The sequence below is a fragment of the Pygocentrus nattereri genome, chromosome 24 (genome assembly GCF_015220715.1).
Source record: "Pygocentrus nattereri isolate fPygNat1 chromosome 24, fPygNat1.pri, whole genome shotgun sequence".
Lineage (NCBI taxonomy): Eukaryota > Metazoa > Chordata > Actinopteri > Characiformes > Serrasalmidae > Pygocentrus > Pygocentrus nattereri.
In genome coordinates, this window is record NC_051234.1 from 28,451,661 (window position 1) to 28,478,496 (window position 26,836).

Consider the following 26,836-nt stretch of genomic DNA (forward strand, 5'->3'; position numbering starts at 1 on the left):
TAGAGGAATGTGAATACAGACAAAGGTCTGCACTTTGAGCAAAAAAAAAAAACCTCTCTAGACAATTCCTTAAGTCAGTTTCTGCCCTAAAAATGTGACTCCTCTGGAGACGTTGCCTCCAGGGTAAGCAAGATGCTGTCTGCTCTGCTCAAACAGCCCCGGGACAGGGAGAGGGAGTGTGCAGGACGGCTCAGGACCGACGCCTCATTATTTCAGCTGTCACGCTTGAGCAGGATGACTAGGGACACCAGGCTTCTTTTCAAGTTGCGGGATGCTCTTTTTCAGAATTGTCTTGGACCACTGGCTCTGTCTTTCTGCTTCAGTGTTTCTGTTTGTAAGGTGTTGTGTTACATTGACTGGCTGCCCAACAATATAATATGGCTCCACATTCAGTAGCGCCCTGCTTGTTCAGCTGCAGAGTCCTTGTGTCAGCACCATCGCTAGCGATCACTGCAGGCAGTAATGTGTACTTTTCGTAAGATGTTCAGTCTGTACTGGGGAATATAACAACAGGACGATGAAGAGATTCAATTCAGGTATAATGCACTGTGTTCTTAATCTGTCCACTATATACTACACTGTCTATCTGGATGCTTGTAGGCCAGGGTCCTTCAAATCCAGTGCTGGGAGTCTGGTGTCCAGTGTAGATGGATTTCCCCACTCAAACATACCGGGTTCAACTCATCTCTTAATTATGAAGTTTAGTGGGTGGGTTTAAGCAAGCATGAGCATTTCAGTCAAATTTAATAATCAAATGTTTAAAGCATTGTTTGAAAAATATTCAACTAGGCTATGCAAGCCAGGCACATCAGGCCAGGTGGACGAATGTGCAAAGTTAGAAAAAAACCCAGTCAGACTCAAAAACACGTCATTGTGTGGACTTGCTGCAGGGCTCTTTGGGCACCGATTGAGTGTATCGTTATGACTTGACGATATAGCATAATCACAGTCAAGCAGGTAATTCTCAAAGAAAAGCTTGTTGTCATAGTTTCCCCAGTGCCCCTCTGAGTGTACCCGTATCTTCCCGTGTTTTAACCGTGTGGTTTTTATTTTGGTTCCTTTGCTCCTTATCCCCCACCTTCCCTATTAGGACTTATACCTGTTTGCAGTTCCTGTCTCCTCCCTCTCCAGGTGTGCCCGATTGTTTGCCCCGCGGTCAGTGGTTTTATTTTGGTTCCTTTGCTCCACCCATACCCTGCCTTCCCTGCTATTAGGACATCTGCCTGTTTGTAGTTCCTGTCTCCTCTCTCTTCCAGAGGGGTGTACAACAAAGCAGGATTTCAGGGTCAGTGAGTTAAGTTAGAGCTTACTTGGTGATTAATTCAGACTCATCGATGTCATGATGGTGGCTCAGTTGCAAGCGAGTTGCATCACCATAGCAATGTATCCCCTGAAGCTAACCTGCTCAAAGCAGGTTTAATTCATTTGAGCCCAAGAGACTGAATATAATCACCTTTAAACTAATCCTATCCTTCCAAAAAATGGCCTCACCCTTCTTAGATGACCCAGGGGATAAAGGCGCTCACATTGGAGGAGGATCACTGCATAGTGCAAGAATATTTAGGGAAAGATTAAATCGGCCTACTTTGCCCAATGATGTACTGTTTGAAAGGTATAGATTTTCAGCTGAAGGCATTATCTATATATGCAAACTTCTTGAGCCTTATGTTAGCAATCCCACCCTCCGGAGCCATGCGCTTACAGTGCCACAAACAGTTTGTATAGCACTGCGGTACTTCGCTACTGGCTTACTTGTACTCAGTGGGGGATGCTGTGCACCTAAGCAAGAACACTGTATGTCGGGCTATACGCAGGGTTTACCTTGGACTGAAAGAGCTGCTAGATGTGTTGGTAGTGTTTCCTGGACACTAGCCAGTGCAAAATATAAAGAATGTTTTTTATCAGAAAAAAATTGCAGATAGTTATTCCTGCTGTGCTCATCTTTGAGCAATACACTGTCAGTAGCTGTAGATAACATTTGGGTCTTTTTTCTAGGATTCCCCAGAGTAATTGGTGTCATTGATTTGTACCCACATTCCCATGATGGCAGCCTTGGGACAGCATGAGGCTATGTAAATCAAAAGTCTTTCCACAGCATCAATGTGCAGGCACAAAATCAAAAAGTTCCTTTAGTAATGAAACTGCATGGGCCTAGATGATGGATTCCATTCCATTACCATAGCACTATTATTGTCCATAACTATATTGGATGTTCTGAACAAATCTATTTCAGATGACTTGTCATCGTCAGTGCCTGATAACAAGTCTTGCTTCTAAATGGCCTGTTCCATACACGATTCTCGGATCTTCAGGGAATCCACACTATACCAGAAACAGCATCAAGGTACATAAAAGACCCAGTCATTTTGATGCTTACAGTTAAATGTAGCGTTTCACATTCTCACGTTATTTTGTTGCACGTCTGCATCACAGGACACATCAGTGGTTTGCTGATTGGAGACAAAGGGTATGCCTGCCTTCGTCACTTGTTGACACCATACCCTGAACCACATCCTGGTCCAGAGACCTGCTTTGATGCGACACTCTTAAAACCCAGGGCCAGGATGGAGATGAGTTTTGGTATCCTGTAGTCATGATTCAGCTGTCTCTGTGGAATCAGATGTGCCCCAAATAGGACATGTGACATCACTGTTGCCTGTGTAGTGCTGAACAACATAGACATAATAAGAAAAGAGAGCCCCTTCCATGGAACAACCTCCACTTGACATTGTTGATCCCACAGATCATGAAGACAGAAGGATGGTGTGGCGTTTCATCACTGAGCAGTTTTTCAGGTAATTTTTTTTTTCTCATAAATTATTTGCTCTCTATACTTATTTGATTTTTCATTCCTGTTCATTTTATTTGATTACATTAAAGACCAGTGGCATACACGAATAGTCTCATGAGTTTGTTGACTTGTCAAGTCTTGTTTCTGTGGAGATAAAAGTACAACTCTGAGCATTACATCCAGACAATGCGAAGTGCAATATAGTGCAATGCTACCTTCTTGGTTTCAAGTTCCTCTATTTCCAGCTTACATTTTTTATTTGCAGTGTCTTCAACTCAATGTCAAGTTCGAGTGTCCTTCTGTAAAGGCTTCAGACGGTGTCTGCTGAGGGTTTCTACAATCACAATTACAGGGGTTAGTTGCAGGGACCATGTGCAGGGCAATGGGCAGTTAAATACTGCATATGCACCTCAGAAGTTCCTCTGCTTGGCCTTGAGGTAGATGCTGCAGGCTCAGGGTGTCGGGGCACAGAATCATCCTACACAAGATTACATTGACTTACAGATGACATTCTATGGTTACTGATCAGTGAAGAAACACTGAATACCCCAGCTGACATGAAGGAGACTCTGAATGTTGTTGGAATTCAAGTACAGCACATCCTTGTAGGTGAAATATGCAAGCGACCATATCAAATTGGCAACTTGTTTCAGCCGTGCATGACAAAGGTCATTCACCTCTACAGGCCTTTCTGAGCATGCAGATATAGTGTCCTCATCTCCTGTGACATCCATCTATGAAAATAGGCTTACATTAATATGAATGCTTTTCAGTATATAGTGTCTACAACTACACATATGAGGAGCTCCACCCATTGGAGCAGGCTGGGCCCTCAAAATCTGGGAATCGTTGTGAACTGCAACAATAAAGTCTGCATCACAATAAGTTGGCCAAGCAGATTTTGTTTATACCTTCAACAGCAGGGGTCCAATCTCTGCTGCTCTCAGGGTTTGAAGAGCTGATACCATCCATAATAGGCCATCCATAGTTCGCCTCCAAAGCCAGCTCCTCAGCTGTTGTATAAGAAGTTTGTTCTCCTGTTTGTTTGCAAAGGCTTGGCTAAGAGAAGTGTGAGTAACTTTTAATAAAAGCCCTGAAGATAATATTCTTTAACATAGGCAAAAAAACATGGACAGTGTTCTTGTATTTTACTTTAACCTGCTGCCAAGACCGCTTTGGGTTGTTTGGATTGCGCCTGTAAGTACATAATGATTGATAGGCTTTGTTGAACACCATACTTTGCATAGCAACAGTTGTGCCTCTTCATTTGTTCTGGAAAATATAATAGGACTGCACAATTAACATTTTATGCATGATGCATGTGGATCTTACGCATTGACACAGCCTGCTATCTTTTGCCATGTTTCCTCACGAGCCTTTGCAGCAGAGACTGTATTACTTTTTTAGCCAAAAACATGTTTGAAGTCCTCATAGCCTTTAATGATTATAGTTCGCTCTTCTGCGCTGAAGTAAGTGGCTCTGCTTTTCTCCATTAAGCTGCACATTCAGGCGATTGAACGCACCACAGCTTCTTATATTGTGTACCCACCCACTTAACTAGACTTTATTTAGCTTCACGGATTAGATTGAAATCCACCTTCATGATACCAATTAAGCCTGATGGGGAATGTTAGGCTTTCTGAAGCTGGCTTTCTTGAGCAAATACCGAATGTGTTAAACCTACTTCGTAGTACAGCCCCAGGGGCCCCCTGTTGTTTCTAGCTATATCTAGCCCTTTGTTTCAGTCCTTGGTGGTCTCGACTCTGTTATGCTGTATGGAGTGGTTATGTAGTTTGTTAATGGTATCATTCTCTGTGTTTATCTGGTGATTGCTTGCAACTACATCCAGCCTCATATTCTCCATACATGACACTCGTATCTCTTGTTGAGCTGGCTCCTTTAAAATTGCTCCACCAAATGAAAAAAATGTGTCTTTTTTTTCTTATTCTAATTAGGATGTTACAATAGGTGAGTCCTCAACATCAGAGACATTATAAAGGGCTTTGTCTGCATACTCATTTGTAAACACTGCCACTGTTTTGCTTCTCTAATATGGGTCTGTTGATCTGACCCACTGAAAGCAGCCAGAATGTCCTTCATTGGTGAATACTACTTGCACTAAAAGCAGTGGTGGATGTAGTACACAAACCATGTAAAAGTAGACGTTCCTCCCTTTAGACCTCCACTTGAGTAAAAGTACTAAAGTATTTACCTTCAAATGTACTTAAGTATAAAGTAAAAGTACTAAAAGAGTAATTCTGGCTCTGATGTCCTGTTATCATTTTTATAACCAGACTGGCTTCATGAACTCATTTCAGGTGAAAGTCCTCCAGCGTCTCTCTTGGTAAACCAGTCTTTTAATAGAACGTCATTAATTAGTGACGCTGACGTCTATTAAAATGATCAGAAGCACAAAACACTGAAGGTAAACAGTTTCCATCAGGGAGAACCGAGTGGCTCTGAAATCACTTTTTACACACAAGCAAAGTTTCAGTTTCAGATTTATTTACAACTTAGTTCCAAGTTTAAGTTGAATAAAAACTGGCTTTAAACTCAGGATCACAGATGAGCTCCTTTACTATGTTGATCTGTAGGCCTCTGTTCATAAACATAAACCAGCCCAAACTCATTTACTATAAAATGAAATGGTGTTTGTAGAAATTCAGAAAAAAGCCGCGTCAGTCTCGACTGCATATGTGGACATATTTCTATATTGAGCTCTATTTACACAAAGTTAGGTTAGTTCATCATTTATGTTGAACAGACTCTCCCAAAGTTTTACGCTGCTGCGCTGACGTTGAACCGCGTGCTGCACTGGGTCGGTATGACCAACAGGTCAAAACCAGCTGTAAACAAAGTGACCGCTGGGCCCTGATTGGTGCTCTGGCTTTGAGCTTCTTTCGTTTTGACATGTTACGTTTTTATACACACAGAAACCAAAAGGAACGACAGATTTCTCAAAATGTAGCAGAGGAAAAAGTCGGATATTAGACTCTGAAATGTAGTGGAGTGAAAGGAAACAGTTGCCCAGAAATGGAGAAACTTCAGTCCAGATACAGGAAAAAATACTTAAGTACAGAAACCAATTACATTTACTTGGTTACTGTCCAGCACTGACTAAAAGTGGCTCGTACACAAGGGATGTTGATTTGAGATACAGTGTAAGTCACAAATTAAACCATATTTTAGTTCAGTAGTAACTTTGTGTTCATAACTGCTTTACTTAATATAGCAGCATTCACAAAGGCGAATAAAAACTAGCTATTGGACTGAATGTAGGAAGGGTCAGATATCAGGTACCAACTCTGGGCTGTCGTTATCACTTGACAACCACACCCACTTCGGGTCTATAATAAGAAAGAAAAGAATAAGACAACGATATAATGAAGAGCCTTGTCAGGGTGCAGAGGAGGTGGCGGTGGTCACAAAGGGATCAGTAGTGTGTGTGTGTGTATATATATATATGTGTGTGTGTGTGTGTGTGTGTGTATGTATATGTATATATATATATATATATATATATATATATATATATATATATATATATATATATATATATATATATACACACACACACACACACAGGCATGGTCTTTCACAGATTTGGTTTTTGAATCCAGAGAAAGACCTTCAGAACAGAAAACTCAGCTCATGATAGAAACCAGTGGGAAGCTGCTTTAACATGTATTTATTTCATAATAATTGATCAATTTTAGAGGTTTGTAGCTTTGAGTTAGTGCAGCTGGTAGTAATAGTGCAGTCGTGCTGTCTTCACCAAACTCTGCTGCTCACTCACAGAGACGACAGCCGCTCCTCCGCTGAGCTACATATGCTTTGCTGCATTGGAACATGCCGTCTAAGCTGAAGGTAAAGTGTGCACTGTCTGACAGACGAGTCCATCAGAACCAGATTCACAGCCACCACTCAAATGGAAGCTTTCTGAAAGAGGAGAACTTGTGCCAACTCTGTACATTGAGAACTTTTTAAAAACAATGCACACACACACACACCACACACAAAAAGGAGTGGTATGAATTCACTATATTCAATAGTTTAGGTCTGGAGCGATAAGCATTTTTGAAAAATGCAATTATTAAATATTATTAAAAACATGACTATAAACTCTAAAACGTGGTGCGTTAAACAACAACACATTTGTTTTACCTGTTTTAACTCATTTTGTGTCATATTGTTTTCTGATTTAATGCATTCTGTACTACTAAAATGTGTTATCCGTAACTGGCAGCAGTGGACGAAGTACACACACCATGTACTTGAGTTAAAGTAGAGACCCCCAAGGTAAAATATCACTCCAGTAAAAGTAGAAGTTCCTCCCTTTAGACCTCAACTTGAGTAAAAGTACTAAAGTATTTACCTTCAAATGTACTTAAGTATAAAGTAAAAGTACTAAAAGAGTAATTCTGGCTCTGATGTCCTGTTATCATTTTTATAACCAGACTGGCTTCATGAACTCATTTCAGGTGAAAGTCCTCCAGCGTCTCTCTTGGTAAACCAGGCTTTTAATAGAGCGTCATTAATTAGTGACGCTGACGTCTATTAAAATGATCAGAAGCACAAAACACTGAAGGTAAACAGTTTCCATCAGGGAGAACCGAGTGGCTCTGAAATCACTTTTTACACACAAGCAAAGTTTCAGTTTCAGATTTATTTACAACTTAGTTCCAAGTTTAAGTTGAATAAAAACTGGCTTTAAACTCAGGATCACAGATGAGCTCCTTTACTATGTTGATCTGTAGGCGTCTGTTCATAAACATAAACCAGCCCGAACTAATTTACTATAAAATGAAATGGTGTTTGTAGAAATTCAGAAAAAAGCCGCGTCAGTCTCGACTGCATCACCTTTCTGCAACTCTGTTGATCCCCCCTTTCTTGCCTCATTACATGTATATGCAGTGCCAAATGCTTTTTGAGTCCAAGACCCCATTAAGCAGGTCTGAGATGGAAAGGGAGCACTAGCGCACACACACACACACACACACACAGACACACACACAAACCTGCGAGGGGCAAGGCCTCCCTCTGTTCATTAGTGAGGCGCACAGGGAGAGGATGAATTACCTGTCCTGCTTTGATTCATTGCATTCGGCCTTTACCCCTCTGTCTTCTTTATTATCTTATTTTCTCTCATTATATGTCACAGGCTTCTCAGTTGACTGTGACGCCGCTGAAGTGGGAACTGTTCATTCTTTCTCCATCACTTTCTGTTCCTCTAAGCAGGAGATGCTCAAACATACGTTCACTTCATCTAGCAGCCACCGCTGTGAGCCGTCATGCTCAGCTAACCACATTACCTATAGGAAGGCTGCAGCAGGGTGCTACATACATGCCAATCACAGTGTTCGTGTGATTTTTACCAGCTACCCAATTATTTAACTAAGCACATAAACAGGTTATTTTGATTCCCATTAAACCTGTTTATAAAGACACCGCGACTGAAATGGATCCCTTTTCTGTATGTTTGTCATTTTCCTCTTTGGATCCAAGCTGTAAGATGGAATTCCACTGTGATTTTGAGGGCAGCACAGTCTCCCACAATGCATTTGGAATTTCTAGTATACACAGTAGATTGTGACATCAGTTCAGTCATATGGTGCATTGCGAGTCTCTTGTTACTAAGCAACAGACAGATTTTAGTTAACATTCAGAGTCGATTCATGCAAGTCCAAGTAAATTCTGGCCAAATGGCCAAAAACGTATTCATTAAACATAATTTTAAAATGCCCTTTGAACATATTTCCCAAATGTATACATCATATATTTTTGCAATGTATGAAATATTCGTTAAATATGTTTTGAAAATGCCCTTATTCGTATTTGTTGTTATTTTTTTCAATTATACCTCATTATAAGTTTGCATTACAATAGATTACAGATATAACTACATATACATGAACTGAACAATTACATGTTCTGGCTTATATACATATATATATATATATATATATATATGTGCAGTCAGACAGCACTCAAACTAATGTATTTGACAAATACATGTATTTTTCTATGGCACATTTCGATGTGTAAAGTTTCTCCATACATTTGAATGCATTTTAAAGTATATTTGGTTAATGATTATATATTCTAAAATATATTTTGGTCTTTGCATCCATACCAAAATACATTCCAGTGTATTTCAAGTATAAAAATATACGGCCATATGATTTTTTCCATATGGGGAGAATTTCAGTCTGGTCATTAGTGGCTCCTGCCGGGTTTGACATGGCTTTAAATAATGAGTCTTTAATTATGGAAAAGCCTTCAGACTGAAGGACCGAGCTGAAGCGTTAAACCCAGTGAGCACAGTGCCTGTAGTTCGCAGCACGTTGGCTAGCTAATCCTATAGCTAATCTAGCTGAAGTTTTAAGGAATGTAATCTGTAACTTACTACACCTTCGGCTAGATTAGCTGACAACGAAATCTACATTAGCTATTACTAGTTTTGCGTCTTTCCTTTAAACCCTGCGCTTACTGCACGTAGAGCTTCTCTTCGCAAATGAAGGCTCATTATAGTGAACCTGATGCTGCTGGGAGGAGGACGGCATTACAGCATTTACTGCCGTTTAGCTTCCCAGATTTCTGCCTCCAGGCTGCATTCACGATGACTCGGGGGAGCTTTTTCCATAACCAACTCCAGGGCCACAGTTGAGCTTTCCTGCCGCTCTGGGGTTCCCGTTTTCAAAAGCTGGACCAGAAAGTCAGTGAAGTGCTGGGTGTTTACTACAGCAGAAAGCTCACTTATTAAACAACAGGAAAAGAAAACGATAGTGCCCAGGAGAAAAAGAAAACTTTGCATTGCCTACAGATGCAAAAGCAACAACATAAATTTACTACAACACCCATAATGCAGTGTACTCAAACCCTAGCAATGGACTTGTCTGAAGCAAAACTGAAAGGCAAAATCACACACATCTTTCTTTTTGTCACTAACAAAACCTTTACCAAATGTTTCAGTAGTGACTATCAGTAGTGGCAATTTTAGCGCATTTTGAGCACAATTCAAAAATGTTAGCCAGTACATGAATAGCAAGCACAGCTTTAAAGAGCTGTACACACATTAAATCATCATATTTTTCATCAAAACACAAATGTTACTTAAGTGGAGAAAATGTGTGTTTCGGTAGGGACTATTCTTAATGTGCCACACTGATTTTCAGACTTTGGAACACATGTACTTCAAAACTATCTGTCTAACTATAGACAGGTGCCCATGAGGGTCTCGCTTCCGGCTCTAAAGAACAGGGGTGTGGCTAAAATAAGGCTCCCCCTATAAAATAAAACTGGAATGACATGAAAACGTGGGATAGAATTTTTATAATGGAGTTTTCTTATAACTCATGATAAATCTAAACTATTTGGCATCATTTTAAAGTCAAAAAGGTCAAAGTATTTTCTGCGAGTGTAAATTTAGGGGTTAGGGTTTGGGACAGTAGGACAGACACCTCCCAATAGGAAGTACCCCATCCCCATAAATGATCGTTTTGTTTATTTATTTCTATTTAATATATACTTATTACTATCTCAATGTATATCTTGAGTTTAAATAGATTCTAGAATAATGCTTGTAAATATCTAATAGCTGAAAATTTCATTGTTTTTAAGTGTTTTTTTGAACACAGAGGTTTGAAACAAAAGGTTTGTGGCTGAAATCGTGCGAGTCTCGAATCCAACTCAAGTCATGAGTCAATTTGAATCGAGTCATGGAGCAGTTAAGCGCACTCCTAAGTTGAGATGCAGGTCAGGTGGACATGCAACACTAACACAACTTCCTTGAGTCTCCACCTCTGTGGTGATGTGTAGCCTCTGAAAAGGAACATGCTTACTGCACGCTGCTACTACACTGAACAAAACACTGCATGATGCATGTATGATTCAAATATGCTGTAAAGTTCCTGCTTTCATTCAGGATCACACACTAGATGTAAGGAGGACACTAAGATCTACCATAACACTGTTCATCAGTCCCTTCAGCTACTCATGGGATGTAGAGCTACAGACACCAGTGGTGTAGATCTCCCAGCTTTGGTGCTACTGATGGTTATGGAAGCTGAAGGCACAGAGGTTCATATGGAAGCACCTCCAGCCAGAGCGAAAGACCCTTAGAGTCAGTTTCAAAAATGAATGAGAGAAAGAGGAAAGCCTCTCAGAATAGACAGCCTACATCCTTCTTCGTCTTAGTCTTCATCACCGTCTTTAGGCTCCTGATGGGAAGGCAGTCGCTGAGCATGATGGATGGAAGGGTGAGTAATGATGAAAAAAGACTCTGTCAAGCCTCTCTTGGCTGAGACTGTAAACCTTCCAGACCTGGTTGGGAGCTCTGAAGGTGTTTACGTTGGCAGGGCAAGACTGTCTTCTGTGCCACGACCTCCTGTAAGGTAGAAATACAGGAAAACTCTGCCATGAATGATGCTGCACAGTGTTAGGAATGGAACATCTCAACTGTACATCGCTTCAGGTTACGGGCCTTTATATGAATACAGTGCCATTTACTTCACATACAAATTGGGAATACTGACTGTTCATAAACACTCAAGCATATAAATCTGTTATTCAAGGTACACAATCTGGCCAAAAGTATGTGGACACTCCGCCTAATTATTGAGTTCAGGTGTTACAGCCATGCCCATTGCCAACAGGTGTATAAGATCAAACACACAGCCATGCAATCTCCATAGATTAGAATGGGTCATACTGAAGAGCTCAGTGACAATGTTCTGCTCAACCATTTGGTAGAGCACATTTTGAGTCACTGTGGGGTCAAAAAAATAGAAAAAAAAACAGCAATTGTTTTTGTGCATTGGGAGCTTCTATGGCTGAGCGGCTACACACAAGCCTAAGATCACTATACGCATTGTCAAGCGTCAGTGGTGTGAAGTATGGCACCACTGGACTTTGGAGTAATGGAAACATTTCTCTGGAGTGATGAATCACGCTTCACTATCTGGCAGTCTGCTGGACGAGCCTCGGTTTGGAGGATGTCAGCTGAACGCAGCCAGAAAGCACAGTGGCAACAATAGAGTTTGGTGGAGGAAGGATAATGATCTGGGGCTGTTTTTCAGGGTTTGGGCTCGGTCCCTTAGTTTCAGTGAGGGGTAATGTTAATGCTATAGCAAGACCTAGACAATTATACGCATTATGGCAACTGTTCCAGCATGTGTCCTGTGCACTGGACAAACTCCAGTGGCCTGTACAAAGCCCTGACATCAACCCCACTGAGCACCTTTGGGATGAACTGGAACACTGATTGCCAGTCGGGCCTTTTCGTCCAACAACAGTGTCTGACCTCAGAAAGGCACAAATTCACACAGACACTCTCCAAAATCTTGTTGAAAGCCTTTCCATAAGAGTGGAGGCTATAGGTTATAGCTGTAAAGGGGGGGACAACCCTATCTTAATGCCCATCTTTTTGTAATGGCATGTCTAACAATCTCACACACATGTGATGGTCTAGTGTCCACATACTTTGGGCCAAGCATGTGTTATGAAGTCCCTATGTAGGTGTCATCCAAATGAAGTGTTACCTTGTTTCAGGACTTTGAATGTACTGTGACTGATGCAATCTGGTTGCAGGTTTTGCGTTTATTTTGACGCATTTGGTGTGGGAACTTGGTTTTTCAGGCCCTAAAGAAATCTGCCATTTTTAGTGTTCAGACAGTCAGGAACAAACGTAAACAAAGGAAATCCAACTGTCCTTGTCTTTTTAAATTGATGTCACATTTCTGAAAGAGTCGGATCTGAAGCGCTAAGGTCGTATGTTGCTGCAACAAAGCTGGCGAGTGGAAACAACAGTGGCTCAGTTAATTTTCTAAACAGAGTCAAATGAACATGCCTCAGGATTAAAGTAAAGCGATAACATAATCCTTTATTTACACACAGAACAGCGCTGCCTTTGACATTCCTTTGCTGCGGCCAGGACGTTCAGCCTCCGGTCATCGTCTGCCATGTGTGACTGAGAATGTGGCAGACACACTGTCGGGCCTAATGTGTCACTGATGAAATATAAATAAGCACCAAGCCTAGAAAAACAACAGCAGGCAACCATGCATGATGTTACATAATTGCCTAAGGTCATGATGCACTGCAGGGGATTAAATTTAGGGTTTTCTAGAAGTATTCGGGGTCTTAAACTGCTTTAGCACCTCCCACGCAACTCAGATGCTGTCAAAGAAGTCATGTTCTTGCACTGCTTATAATTACTAAACACAGAGTAATAAAACATTTTACATTGTGTTAACTAACTGAAGTTTAATGAACGCATAATATTAAGGCAATCAGGTTATTATGAATTTTAAAATTAAAATATTGGGTCTCACTTCATTTGGACAGTCCCCTATGGATTATCTACAGACGCTCACATTGATAAACTATCTATTGAAACTCTGATTCTAAACAGTGGGTCTAGGGTTAGGATTTGGACAAGGGTTAGGGCTAGGACAAGGGTGAGGGTTGGGTTCAGGTTTAGGGTTTAAGATTAAGATTAATTGACTGTTATTAGTCCCATAGTGGGGAAATTTCACCTCCACATTTAACCCATTCGTGAAGTGAATCACCAGTAAGCACACACACTAGGGGGCAGTGAGCACGCATGGGCAGCCCTATACGCAGCGTCCGCGGAGCAGTTGGGGGTTAGGTGCCTTGCTCAGGGGCACCTCAGTCATGTACTGTCAGCTCTGGGGATCGAACCGGCAACCTTCTGGTCACAGGGCCGGTGACTGCCACACAGGTTAAGGTTAGGGTTAGGATTAGTCAGAATTAGAATGAAAGAAAATTATGGCCAATTTAGTAGATATTTATTGAATGCAACTTGAAAGTAAATTGAGTATCTACAAAGCATCTTTGTAGTGGATTATCCAAATAAAGTACACCTACCATACAAGTGAAATTTATAGGTTTACAGTTATTAGTGTTTTAGAGCTCTGACCTTTTTATATTGTTATACAGAACACCGACAATTTTAATATGAAATTATACAAAAAAAAGACTGTTTTCCACGTGTTAAAATGCTGGTTGAGCATCTAATTGATGTCCCCATGATGGCTTGACTGGGTATAATGAATTACTGATGTTCATTGGTTCCAAAATTCAAGCATCTCCTGAGGGCAGATCAGAATTACAGAATTACTGTGTTTTCATGCATTAATAAAAATGGGTGTATGTTGTTCGTTTTATATTCAGTTGAATTTAGGTGGTGATTCTGAGTAAGTTTTAGAGAGGAACCTCACCATCACTTGCTTCCAAATGTTGCAATGCAAAGTTGGACTACAGCTATAAAATAACAATTGTTTATTTTATTAAATGATTGAATGTTTCACCCCTAAAATCATAATATTTTTCATCGAAACACAAAAATGGTACTTAACTGGTGAAAATGTGTGTTTCAGTAGTGACAATGTTCCGCTGTGATTTTGGGACACGTACTTCAAAACAATGGGTTTGTGCTCAAATGACTGTAGAAACTAATTCTAACACACTATGTAATGAATGTCATTGCGTAATGAATGAGTGCCCATGGTTTTGCAATGGCATGTCTGACAGGCTCACACACGTGTGATCGTCAAGCATCCACATACTTTGGGCTACATAATGTATAAGCATGTGTTAAGTCCCGATGGAGGTGGCCTTCAAATCAAGTGTTGTTTCAGGAGCTTGAAGGTACTGTGACTTTGATGCAATCTGAGTGCAAAGCAGCTAGGATGTGTTTGATTTAACAAGTTTGGTGTGGCAACTTTTCAGGGTCTAAAAAAATCTGGCACTTTTAGCACTCAGATAATCAGGAATCAATGTAAACAAAGGATATGTTGCCCTACAGGCATTGACATCACAGTTCTGAAAGAGTCAGCCATATGTTGCAACAGCAAAGCTAAATTGTAAAGCTGCAACAATTATATGTAATATTTTACAGAACAGTAAAACAACAGTAACTCTAGACGTCTAAAGGTTAAGGATCTCTGAAGATCGTTTTTTAGTACCTGCAAGAGCTTGAGAAGGATCTCTATTCAGAAAGTTGCCTGGGCTGATACAGGTCAGTGCATGATCTGAATGAATGTGATACTTCAGATATTTTTCTTTGTTCCTGAGAGCTATTTTGGGAAAATGTGCTAAATCAATTACCATAAACTGCAAATGAAAGCTCCCCAGAATAAGACTGCAGTGTTAATCATCTTCTTGTGAGCTTCCAGAAGACTCAGCAGGTCTGCCCAGCATGCTCATTCTCCTCACACACTCTCCTCACACTTCTCTTTGTTCTGAGCTCAGGCCTGCTGGGAGAATTCAGGCCGGGTTCACTTTGCTCCTGGTGCCTGCTCTCTCCTGCTTTCTGGCACAAGCAAAGGTGCCATAACCTAAAGATTTTATTAAAAGTTTACTCTTCATCTGAAGCGGCATTGATTTTCACGCAACCAGGAGGTTCCGCATGAGGGACAGCAGACCTGAAACTGGCAAACAACGTAAAAACAGAAAAGCTGGCATAACAGGAAAGCAGCCCCCTGGAGTTTGTTCAAATAAAGTAGATAATTAAAGTTGCTGCGTTCCCTAGATGTGCGGATAAAACCCTGCAGCACAGAAGCGGCTCCGTTTGGCAGCCGTTTAGTTTCTCCTCAGGCAGAGAGCAGTGCAGTGCTGTGATGTGATACAGGGCCTCAGAGACTCTCAACAGCTTCGCCTTCCTCAGCAAAATAAAAGACAGGAACAGTACACTTTCATCTGTCTTAAAGAGTACCCACTCTCAAGAATGACATGTTAATTAACATCACTGTTTTAACCTCGTTTATGTCAGAACACAGCCACAAGAACATGTCTCTGAGAAAGGTTTTGGAAGTAATCCGTTATCAGTCATTTGGGCTTCTTATTTGGTTATTAAGGCCTAATATTACCCCTCACCCCTACCTCTTAGCCCTTGCTCCTCCCTTTTGTATGTTCACTCTTAGGAGTAGGGTGTCCCAATTTTTGTTAAAACAGAAGAGTTGGGTGAAGATTTAGGGCTACATGCCCCTCTAAATGGAAATGGAAAACCATGTAAAGAGTCATTTTGAGCTTTACAAGGTGGCTCACAGCAGCGCACACTCACCATGTTTTAGTGGGTTCTTTTTTTCTCCATGCTCAGTAACGCTACCTCTTTTAATTTTGTTACATAGTGCCGATTTAAATGTTCTTTGCATCAGAAGTGCCGTTTTCAGTGGCGTAACAAATGGGGGGGAATCATACTGGGGCCCATCATGCAGAAGAGAATGCAGTGACCAGGCCTCATAACATCTACTGCATATTGAGCACTGATATGCCAGAACATTATGAGCACCTGCTTAAAAAGCTATTAGTCCTCCATTCACCACCAAAATAGCTCAGACCTGCCAAGGCGTGGTCTGTACAAGACCTCTGAAGGTGCCCTAAGATTATAGGAGATATATGATTCTGAGAAGAGCACTGTACTAAAGCACCAAAAATGAAGATGTATCTCTCTTGATCAAAAGGACGAAAGGAGAGGAGAGGCTGAAATTGAGTCACACTCTCATGGTGATCAGTTACACAGCGTGAAAATCACATTCGAAGCTTTATTTTCAAACGTGGAAAGAAGTGCAAATGAAGATCCAGCCAAAGTGTTTTTGTTCTCTGATTTGCGCGCTGTACTCATTCATCTCGGGAACAGCTGGGATCCTCCGAGGCAGCTGAGATGCCTGAGGTCTGTGCATGTGTGACTCTCTGAAGACTCTTCTGGCTACTACAGATGGGTTGCCACGAACTCGCGTCCACACGCTCTGCTCTGTGGCACAAGAACTCTGGCGACCTTCAACCTTTGGTTGGTCTATCTGCTATTCTTTTTTATATCTGAAGGCCACATGAAGTTTGGAGGTCTGTAGTGATTGACTCTGCAGAAAGTTGGTGACCTCTGCGCACTATGCCCCTCAGCATCCTCTGACCCCACTCTGTCATTTTACGTGGCTTTGTGGCTGAGTTGCTGTCGTTCCCAATCGCTTCCACTTTGTTATAATCCCACTGACAGTTGACTGTGGAATATTTAGTAGTGAGGAAATTTCACAGACTTGTTGCACAGGTGGCTTCCGATCACGGTACCATGCTGGAATTCACTGAGCTCCTGAGAGCGACCCATTCTTTCACTAATGTCTGTAGAAGCAGTCTGCAGGCCTAGGGGCTCGGCTTTATACACCTGTGGCCATGGAAGTGATTAGAACACCTGAAAACCTTCAAACGTTATGTGGCCTTCAGATCAGCTCAAGAACAGCATAGAGAGCTTCATGGAATGGGTTTCCATGGCCAAGCAGCATCCAAGCCTTACATCACCAAGCACAATGCAAAGCGTGGAATGCAGTGGTGTAAAGCGCCGCCACTGGACTCTAGAGCAGTGGAGACGTGTTCTCTGGAATGATGCCTCACGCTTCTCTGTCTGGCAATCTGATGGACGAGTCTGGGTTTGGCGGTTGCCAGGAGACGGTACTTGCCTGACTGTATTGTGCCAAGTGTAAAGTTTGGTGGAGGGGGGATTATGGTGTGGGGTTGTTTTTCAGGAGTTGGGCTCGGCCCCTTAGTTCCAGTGAAAGGAACTCTTAATGCTTCAGCACCAAAAGATTTTGGACAATTTCATGCTCTCAACTTTGTGGGAACAGTTTGGGGACGGCCCCTTCCTGTTCCAACATGACTGCGCACCAGTGCACAAAGCATCCATAAAGACATGGATGAGCGAGTTTGGTGTGGAAGAACTTGACTGGCCTGCACAGAGTCCTGACCTCAACCCCACAGAACACCTTTGGGATGAATTACAGTGGAGACTGTGAGCCAGGCCTTCTCGTCCAACATCTGTCTGACCTCACAAATGCGCTTCTGGAAGAACGGTCACAAATTCTCATAAACACACTTCTAACCCTTGTGGAAAGCCTTCCCAGAAGAGTTGAAGCTGTTTTAGCTGCAAAGGGTGGGCCGACATCATATTAAACCCTATGGATTAAGAATGGGATGTCTCTCCAGTTCATGTGCATGTGAAGGCAGATGAGCCAATACTTTTGGCAATATAGTGTACATCAGCACATACTGAGACATATTTCCAGCCAAGATGATGAAATGGACATAAAATGTTGTGGCTTCCATGGTGGTTTGATTTTTGTTGAAAGGACAAAATGGCTCTTCTTAACATTTCGTTGCTGATCCCTGTACTAGTGGTTTTGGGTGGTGAGTCAGCCAGTGGCAGTGGTGGTTTAAAGGTGGCTGAGATGCACTCCTGTAATAGTAATAAACCGCATCCTGCCCTTTCCTGTGTCATCATTCCATGTATGTGGGCTGCAATTAAATGCTGGATGTGGCCCAGATTCGGGTCAAATTGATTATCTGGGATGTTACATCAGCTTAGTTTAAGTAACCTAATTGAGCACTTCCACATAGTAAATATGTTAATGTAACATATTTCATTCATATTGAGCTGATGTACACATCAAGTAAATGTAAGGCAACCTATTTATGTGGGAGTTTTGCACGATTCACAAGAAAAATGATAAAAACGATCTGGGTCAGTTATTATTGATCGAATGAGCTTGGATGCAGAAACATTGCTCCTGGTTTTGGAGAACAGCTGCTCTAAGCACACAATTCTCCGAGATACAGTGGAAACATGCTGACAGACTCTCGGGTCCCCCATTCATTCCCTCTTCAGAGGCAGCAGCTCTGAACTATCAGCCTTTTAACATGGTGCTGCAGATGAGAAGCCATGGAAAAAGGGGAAATTGGAAAATGAATTCAAGCATTTTGATGGTAAATCCAGCTAATGAAAATGCTCCTCGTTCCTGGGTGTTTGAGTGCAGTGTCTGCAAGACCTCCTTTTAAACACAAAGCACAGCAACGCTCCGTTTGGCTCAGATAATATGTGAATGTGTTTTTCCTGTTGCGCTGAACCTCTTGGCTAAAGGACAATGTGGCTTACTTTTGTTGAAGGCCTAGATGGAGCGCACAAGCCATTTGTAGTCCAGACCAGCCAAGTTAGCAGATCATACTTTTAAGTCATCTCTCACACATTACTTTTATCAAGACGTCTCTGTACAGTGTGCACTATAATGATAAAGGAGGGGAGTTGGACAATTAGCTGAGGCCCTGTAGAGGTGTAGATGCTGCTCTCCTGAAGTGGCCTACTGGGCATAACTTGATACGTTTAACTATAATGGAGAAAAAGGCCCAATTCCACTTTTTACTTTTACTTCTACCCCTTTTCGAGTGTCTGAAATGGTGGTGGTGGCTGGAATCTTCCATACAAAAAAAAATTAAACCTTTCTTTTCGCTAGCTAGGTGAGATTCTTGTCTGCGTTGCTATGGTGCTATGTTGGCAGTCGGCCAGTGTGTCCCTATTCAGGGGCTGAATCCTTCGAAGGCTGCCTAGACCCGCATAGGCTGAACCGAAATGAGACGGTCTGCCCTATGACGGATTTTCTGTTGGCGTCACAGCACCTCTGTTCCAGTCCTTACCATTGAGCCATGAAACAAAGCTCTTGTCAAGTTCTTTTAAAGTTCTTTAAAGGTGGAGCCAGAAACTTTGATTTTAGTCCTTTATTTTTTCATTGGAGATGCTTCGCCACCGGGTACTGGTGAGATTTTTTTTTTTTTACATTTGTATCATTAGCCATTCACCTCAGTTTAAACCCAGTACATATATTTAAAAGTGCTCTATCCACCCTTTGGATCCTTCGTTGTCACGAAAAAGGACACATTTCTCAGCTGCATATGAAGGACCCTCTGAAACAACCTAGTTGCACCACTGCAACGCAATCGGCCTTCAAATGGAGCCTCCAAAGGATGCAGCCCCTGAACTGGGATACACTCTGCGCCAACCTTCAGAGTTAAAGGGTGAATTAGTTATTATACATTCATATAATTACCATTTATAGTTAAACTGTGTTGACCGATCAGCAGAGCTTTATTTTGCTGCAAAGGAGGATTATTTTATTTTTACCTACAAACCTAATTCTGCTGTGGAGCCACAACAGGGCAGAGCTGCATGCTGCCGACCCCTGGTATAGAACCACAGGACCAGTGAGACTGTCCCCGCAAAACAGCTAAAGGTTTGAATTTGAAGGCCTCTGATCTAAAGTTTCATCCTGATGACAGGGGATTGTGAGTTTAAATCCTAGTGATGCCGCCACCAAGACGATTTGACGATTCAGATCAAACAGTTTTGTTGTCTATATCGTTCAGTATTATCAGCCTGCCAATGTGTTCTTCAGGCCCAGTTTAACAGCTGACAGTCGTCTGAAGTGGGTGCGTAACTCCAGTCCTGGAGGGCGTGGTTTCCAACACAGTTTGGTGGTTTACCTGCTTAAACACACCTGATTCAGCTCTGTAAATTGCGAGGTTTAGTAGGTGTGTCTGAGTAGGAGAAGTACCAAATTATGCTGGACACTGGCCCTCCAGGACTGGAGTTGTACCGAAGCATTTGCTTGCTTGCTCTTTTTTTCATTCTTCATTTTCTTTTCCTGCAGAAATGGACACAACAGCATTTAGAGATCATATTGCATAAGAAGAAGAGTGAATGAGAAGGTGGAATTAGCAGATTTTTCCTCTGCATTTTCCTCTGGGTTCATTTGACCCTGAGATGCCAGCACCGACTACTGTTAAATCCCTCAATATGAAACAGTCATTAGCACAAATCACAGGTTGATGTCGATCCAATAAGTGCAGTATAACTGTGGAAAGCACCTTGGAAGTTAATTACATTAATTACAAATTAATGTTTAATCAAATGATACATGTGCTGAAATCTGCTCTTCCTTGGCCATACAAGATAAATGATGGTGTGTAAGAGAGGCTAACAAGATAAACACCAAAATGGTTCAAGGCTGACAGTGAAATAAGAGTCATCCATCACACAAAGGCTGCTTGGACGACCTGTCGCCATGGCATCAGAGGACTGCTACAGGCTGTCTGGAGCTGTTTCTGTCGGATCCAGTACAGTCGAGGTTATCGGACGTAAGCACACAGTCAGCACGAAGGGCCCGTCTGGGGGGCCGCAGCCCTGCACTCATTTAGGTGTAAGTGAAAAGTTATTGGAGCCACTATACAGAGATCAATTGTACCTTTCGGCCTCTTGTAGCATTAAGAGGCCCATAACATGGAAAACCTGGGAGACTCATCACCATGGAGACTTTATGAATAGCTCTTATGTACATATACTTGTCATCTTTGTAAAGAAGCAGCATTTATAGGCTTTTATTTATAAAGCATTGTTGAAACAGCCACGACATATTTCATCTTTCCTTACAATCAGAACAAATGAAATGTGTATTAAAAATAATGACTGGCTGTCGCTGATACTATTTCCATCTATAGAATTTGGTAAGAAAGCATTTTAATATAATGCAGTTAGTGTAGAATAACTGAGTGCTACTTTTTCCCTTTCTGTCAATTTAAAATACTTAAATAACTCTTGTATAAGAGTTGCAGGTGTAAGTCTCTATACTTTCTAAGTTGTTCTATTTATTTTGTTTCTATGATCAGTTTTCTTGGGTGGTGCTGTGGGTAGCGCCATTGCTTCACAGCAAGAAGGGCCTGGGTTCCACTCTCCGGCCGGGCGACCAGGGTGTGGAGTTTGCATGTTGTCCCCGTGTCTGCGTGGGTTTCCTTCCACAGCCCAGAACATGCAATCAGGCCAACTGGAGGTGCTAAAATGTCCCTAGGTGTGAATGTGTATGGTTGTCTGTCCTGTAATGGACAGTTGACCTTTTTTTGGCTTCCACATTATCTATATTATCTGGGATAGGCTTCAGCACTCCCTGTGACCCAGGAGGATAAGTGGCTTTGATAATGCGTGTAATTAATTTACATATTTTCTGTTTGCTATATTATTATGGTGTAGTTTTTAAGTACAGGGTGAGGCAAAAGTCACAGGACAGGTTTTATTTTATTTTTTATTTAATTATCGGCTTTTATCTCTGGGGTCATCTCGAACAAACTGTGTATGCTGAGAAAACAAACACAACCTTCAGCGCCACATCGCGGAGCTTTGGGCTGTGGAGCGGTGAAATTATGTTCTCTGGAGTGACGGAGCTCCATCCAACACTTTTGGGATAAATTGGAATAACTGACCTCACTAATGCTCTTGTGGCTGAATGCAATCAAGTCCTCACAACATTGTTTCAACATCTAGTTTAAAGCCTGGTAGAGGTAGAGGCTGTTTAGCAAAGGGGAACAAACTCCGGATAGATACTCTCGATTTCAGGACAAATATTGGATGAATGAGTGTCTACAAACCTTTGGACACAAAGTCCATAAGAGATGGACGAAAATGAGAAATGATCTGTAAAGTTTCTGGTGCAACTGGATCAGACAGCATTCTCTCACTCCGTGTCTCTCTCTCACGCACACACAGAGCGCCACTCTTAAGTAACAGGTCTCACTGAGGGTTCATGCATCATTTTCTAGCCTGCTGACCGCATCAGCCCCCTATTACTTATCAGAGGTTCGCTGTGACTCATTAGTGGACGCCAGTGGACAGCTACCCACTACTCCAGCTTCAATCTCTCAAGCAGGTCCCCTTCGTACTCCAGTTAATCAAAGTCAATTTAAAGTGATGGTCATTCAGTACATCCATTTCAACCGGGTCTATACTGTCCATTAGTCTTTATGAGTGCTGCACTTGGCATATATCATGTGATCTGATACACTGTCTTATGTGTTTACTCAGTGAAGTCAAAGACTCGTTTTTCTTCTTCTCTTTTCAAACCATTAACCAAACAAGTTTCTACTGATTACACACACACACACACACACACACACACACACAGACTCACACACCCTCACATATATAGACGGCTCTGAGTGTCTTCACACAGCCAAGATTTCCACAACCCAGAAATGGGGTATCATTAAAATTTTCTGTCACTTGTTCCACAGTAGCCTCTTGTCAGTTTGGACCAGATGGGATAGCCTTCATTGCTCTCTTGCATCAACAAGCCTTAGGTGCCCAAGACCCTGTCACCAGTAGATATTCACTCGTGCTGGTCATGTGGCCCTTGTCAGGGTCACTCATGTTTTCACGCCTGCCCATTTATTCTCTAAAATACCCCAGACCTTAATATGAGCCACTGTTATGAGATAACCAATGTTATTCGCTTCATCTGTGAGTGGCTGTAATATTCAATTAATTGAAACTCATTTTGTGATTCAATATGTAATTAAGTCAACACTACATTTGATCAGCATAGTGAAGCAGGCCAGTTTTAGGAGGGCTTTAGTTATTTAGCTCACTGTCCCAAATAAATGTACATAACTACAGGGAGATTCACTTGAAAGAGGCCCCAAATATTCTGTTGTAACTCCAGTTAGGATGAAGCCAATCATATCAGACCTGTGGGAGGGTCTTTGGTTTCACTCGCTCTGCAAAGTAACGTGAGTTGGCAACTGCTGAAGCTGTGACCAGATTTTGGTCAGAAGCTCACTAAAATAAACATTAGACCTTCTTCAAAATCTACAATATACAGAGTGAAACAGTAATCCGGCCTAGTGACAGAGTGACTACCCACCGACAATATGGATTTATGCCCAATTATGGTCAGAATAGTTGGCTATCAGGATTTTCCTGGCTGCTTGTTAGCTAGCTAAGGCTAACTTTGGGTTTGCATGAGGCACAAGCCAATTAGAAGAAACTTCACTTCATAGCAAGAGTGTGAGAGTGTGAAGATGTAGAAATGACAGCTCTTTATATTCTTTGTTTTTAGATTTCTCTTCAGTATATGAAAATAATAACACCAGTATATTTCATATATTGTTGCTTGTTCTCCCCGTGTCTGCGTGGGTTTCCTCCGGGTGCTCCAGTTTCCTCCCACAGTCCAAAGACGTGCAGTCAGGCCAATTAGACATGCTAAATTGCCCCTAGGTGTGATCGTGTGAGTGTATGTGTGAATGTATATGTCTGTCTGTCAACTCTGTGATGGACTGGCGGCCTGTCCAGGGTGTATTACAGCAAGGTGCCTTCCACCCCATGACTGCTGGGATAGGCTCCAGCTCCCCCCGCAACCCAGAAGGATAAGCGTTGTCTGTGTATGTGTGTGTGTGTTGTTTACAGTAAGTTAATGTCAGTGAAAAGGTCACGTTGTGTGGATCATGTAATATAATTTTATATCCCTCGATTCCTCTACCTGTAGTTGGAAACTAAGAGGTGGAAGATTAATCAAAGGCCAAGACAAGACGTTTACCAGTTAAAACAAAACAAAAAAAACCTGTTCTCACATAGTTTCTTTGAGTTCTTGTAAATGTAAGTTTTATAAAATTAATGTATTGCTAAACACAGGAAGAGAGCGAGAGAAAGACATTTAGGGAGACTAATTCTGAGTTTACCATGAAACTTTTTTACCTAGCTTATTAAATATGCCTACAGAGCAAAATTACACTTTTTGATGACACCAAATGAAACTAAACCGATGTGTAATATCAGTATAATATAATCTGTGTTTTTTAATATATTTAGCACCTTTTAGTTTATCTGAGCGAGAGGAGAGGACGCTGCTTGACTTCAGTACCTCTGCTTGATCTGGATGGATGTAGTGTTTAGGTCATACCAGCTCTGCACTGATGGATATACTCTCTGCCAAATTGACCAAATAGCCATTTTTTGATCAGTTTTCTGGCTGTTGCTACTCTAAAAGTTCATAATGAACAGACACTTTGGAGACATTAAAAAATTCCCCTGGGGGATCCTAGTGGCTTAGTGTCACACCTCGGACAGACTCTACCAGTGTTAGGAACTCCATCTCCCAGGAATCATTGGAAGAACACATGACCGGTGACGATGGGGTCACGCACCTATCAGCGCTCCAAGTCACCAGATTACTGACTTGTCTCACCTGAGTTGGTGGTCACATGACCTGGTTAGAATAGTTTATAAGCTCAGGCTTTAGAGTTGTATTGTTTCTGCTGTGAACTTGCTGAGCATTATTTCTGACTGCCTTTTGGTGTTGACCTGTTTCCTGTTTATCTTGACTCTGATTGTTGTCTTGCCCTGTTATTTCTGGTTGCCTGTTATCACAACCTTGTTTTTTGGATTGCCCCACTAGTTCTGTTTGCCTGTTGTGATGATCACAGTTGTGATCGTCTATGCTACACTGACCTCTGCGTGCACTTTGATGCCGACTCTGCCTAACGTAAATAAACCTCTCCTTTTCATTGACTTCCGCACTCACCTGGATTTTGCTGAAACCTCACACTTAGGCGCACCACCCGCCCCCCCAACCCCCCCTTCATAATTCTCCAGCGATGCCCCTTGCAAAGCAAAAGTAATAGCTTTTCTTAGGGTTAACATGAAATCTGGTTATAAGTCATAAATTGTGACCACCTTCTTCATAGTCACATGCTAAGCCTTCCAGATGAGCTCGGTTCAGCGGTGAATATTTACAGACTTTCATTAATCCAATTTTTAGAGGCACTGGCCAGGCCCCTCACAAAAGCAGTGTTTGATCAGGCCATGGGCACCCACAGAAATTCCCATAATCCTCTTTACTCCCCCTTCGCCTGATTCCCTCTCTGTGATTAAGTGGAGAAGGAGAGGATGGCGGGTTCTCTGCTAATGTTTATCCAGGGACCTGCTCCGTTTGAGCAAGCTATGAGCTACTTTCTGAGCGCTGCTTCCAACACAGGCGAGAAAGACTTTGACAGCTTCAGGACGTTTTATTTCTTTGTGTGTGGCAAGTTCAGCCTCCGAGATATTCTGCAAGTCCAAGTGAAAGTCTGAAGAGCATGTCTCAAAGGAAAAGCAGTCTGAAACTGCCCCTACTGTCCTATTTATTTCTTGTTAGCAGAAGTGTTAAAAATGGCACTGGGGCCCCAAATCACAGGGAAATCCTCGTAATAGAGAATCATCATTAATTTGGTATGAAATGAGGTTTTCTTTCCCTCTGCTAATCCTGTGCTGGAGGCAGTGCCCCTCTCTAGCTAAAAAGCTAAAGAGCACAGATAGAATAACACAAACTGGGCTAATTGCTAGCTTCTGCGGTGGTAAGATAAGCCTAGCTTGTTCTTTCCTTTTTACCTGAAACCCTGAAATTCCTTTTCACCAACCTCAAAATGTTCGTAGACCTTCTGCTTTTACAGCTAAGCATTCCCTCTTAGTTGCTGCCGTCATTGACATGCAGTATGAATGTGTGCTAGATCAATTTAGCCTTTTGGTTCTTAGCCAAATCCTTTCGCCTGTATAACCATTATTTCTTCCTTTAGAGCCGACTTCATTGACTTGTATGCCATGAGACACTGTCTTTGTAGGCTTGAAGTCAGTGAGAAATGTGTGTGAAACATTTTGCTTTCTATTTTATCCATTACCACTTGACCTGGATGGCCTAGAAGGTCGCGTTCTCTCACAAATAGCATTTACCTCGCTTTTCTCATCAAACAAGCTTTATTCTCGCTTCCCCATTTCCTGCCTTCATTGCTTTCCAGTGTAATGTCTTTCTCCAGTCCACTGGGCTGCTGAGACAGCACCACAAACCCAAATGTGTCCTTCAGATGAAAGTATGCCCCTTTTAAATAGTGTCTGCAAATGAAAGCAGCCTCGCTCATCTATCTTTTTAGGGAAGTTGAATTTAGTGCTGGCTGAGCCAGAGAAGATGACAGTATTGTCATTTACATTCATTCTTTATCTAAACTAGACAACGTCCAGTGTTGATTTATCGCGTTCGTTCTTTCTCTGTATAGCTTTGTTGTCCACAGTAGCAAAACTAGATAATCGCAATGGCTACAAAATAAGAATAAGACCAGAAATCAAACTGACATTCAACAATAACATCAGTGTTTGTCTTAAAAGCTCTGACAGTGATAGATGGAACAGAGCTGCTGCAGAGCTTATTTCATTATATGTCCTTAATGGCCACTTTATCGGAAATGCCTACCTTGTAGATCCACTCTGCTGGGGAACCATTGCAGGCTGTATATGCTTGTGTTCGGTAAGCACTAACTTCTTCAGTGGTCATTTATTTTCCTGCTCCTAGCTGGATATTGTTGAGTGGTAGATCGTTCTTAACCTAAAGTGGCACTGAAGTGTATACAAATGCCAGC

General features: G+C 41.8%; 1 pseudogene; it reads left to right on the forward strand.

The window, feature by feature from the left end:
* Positions 1-1,481: 1,481 nt before the first annotated feature.
* On the forward strand, positions 1,482-25,520 carry LOC119262347 (annotated as a pseudogene).
* Positions 25,521-26,836: the final 1,316 nt, after the last annotated feature.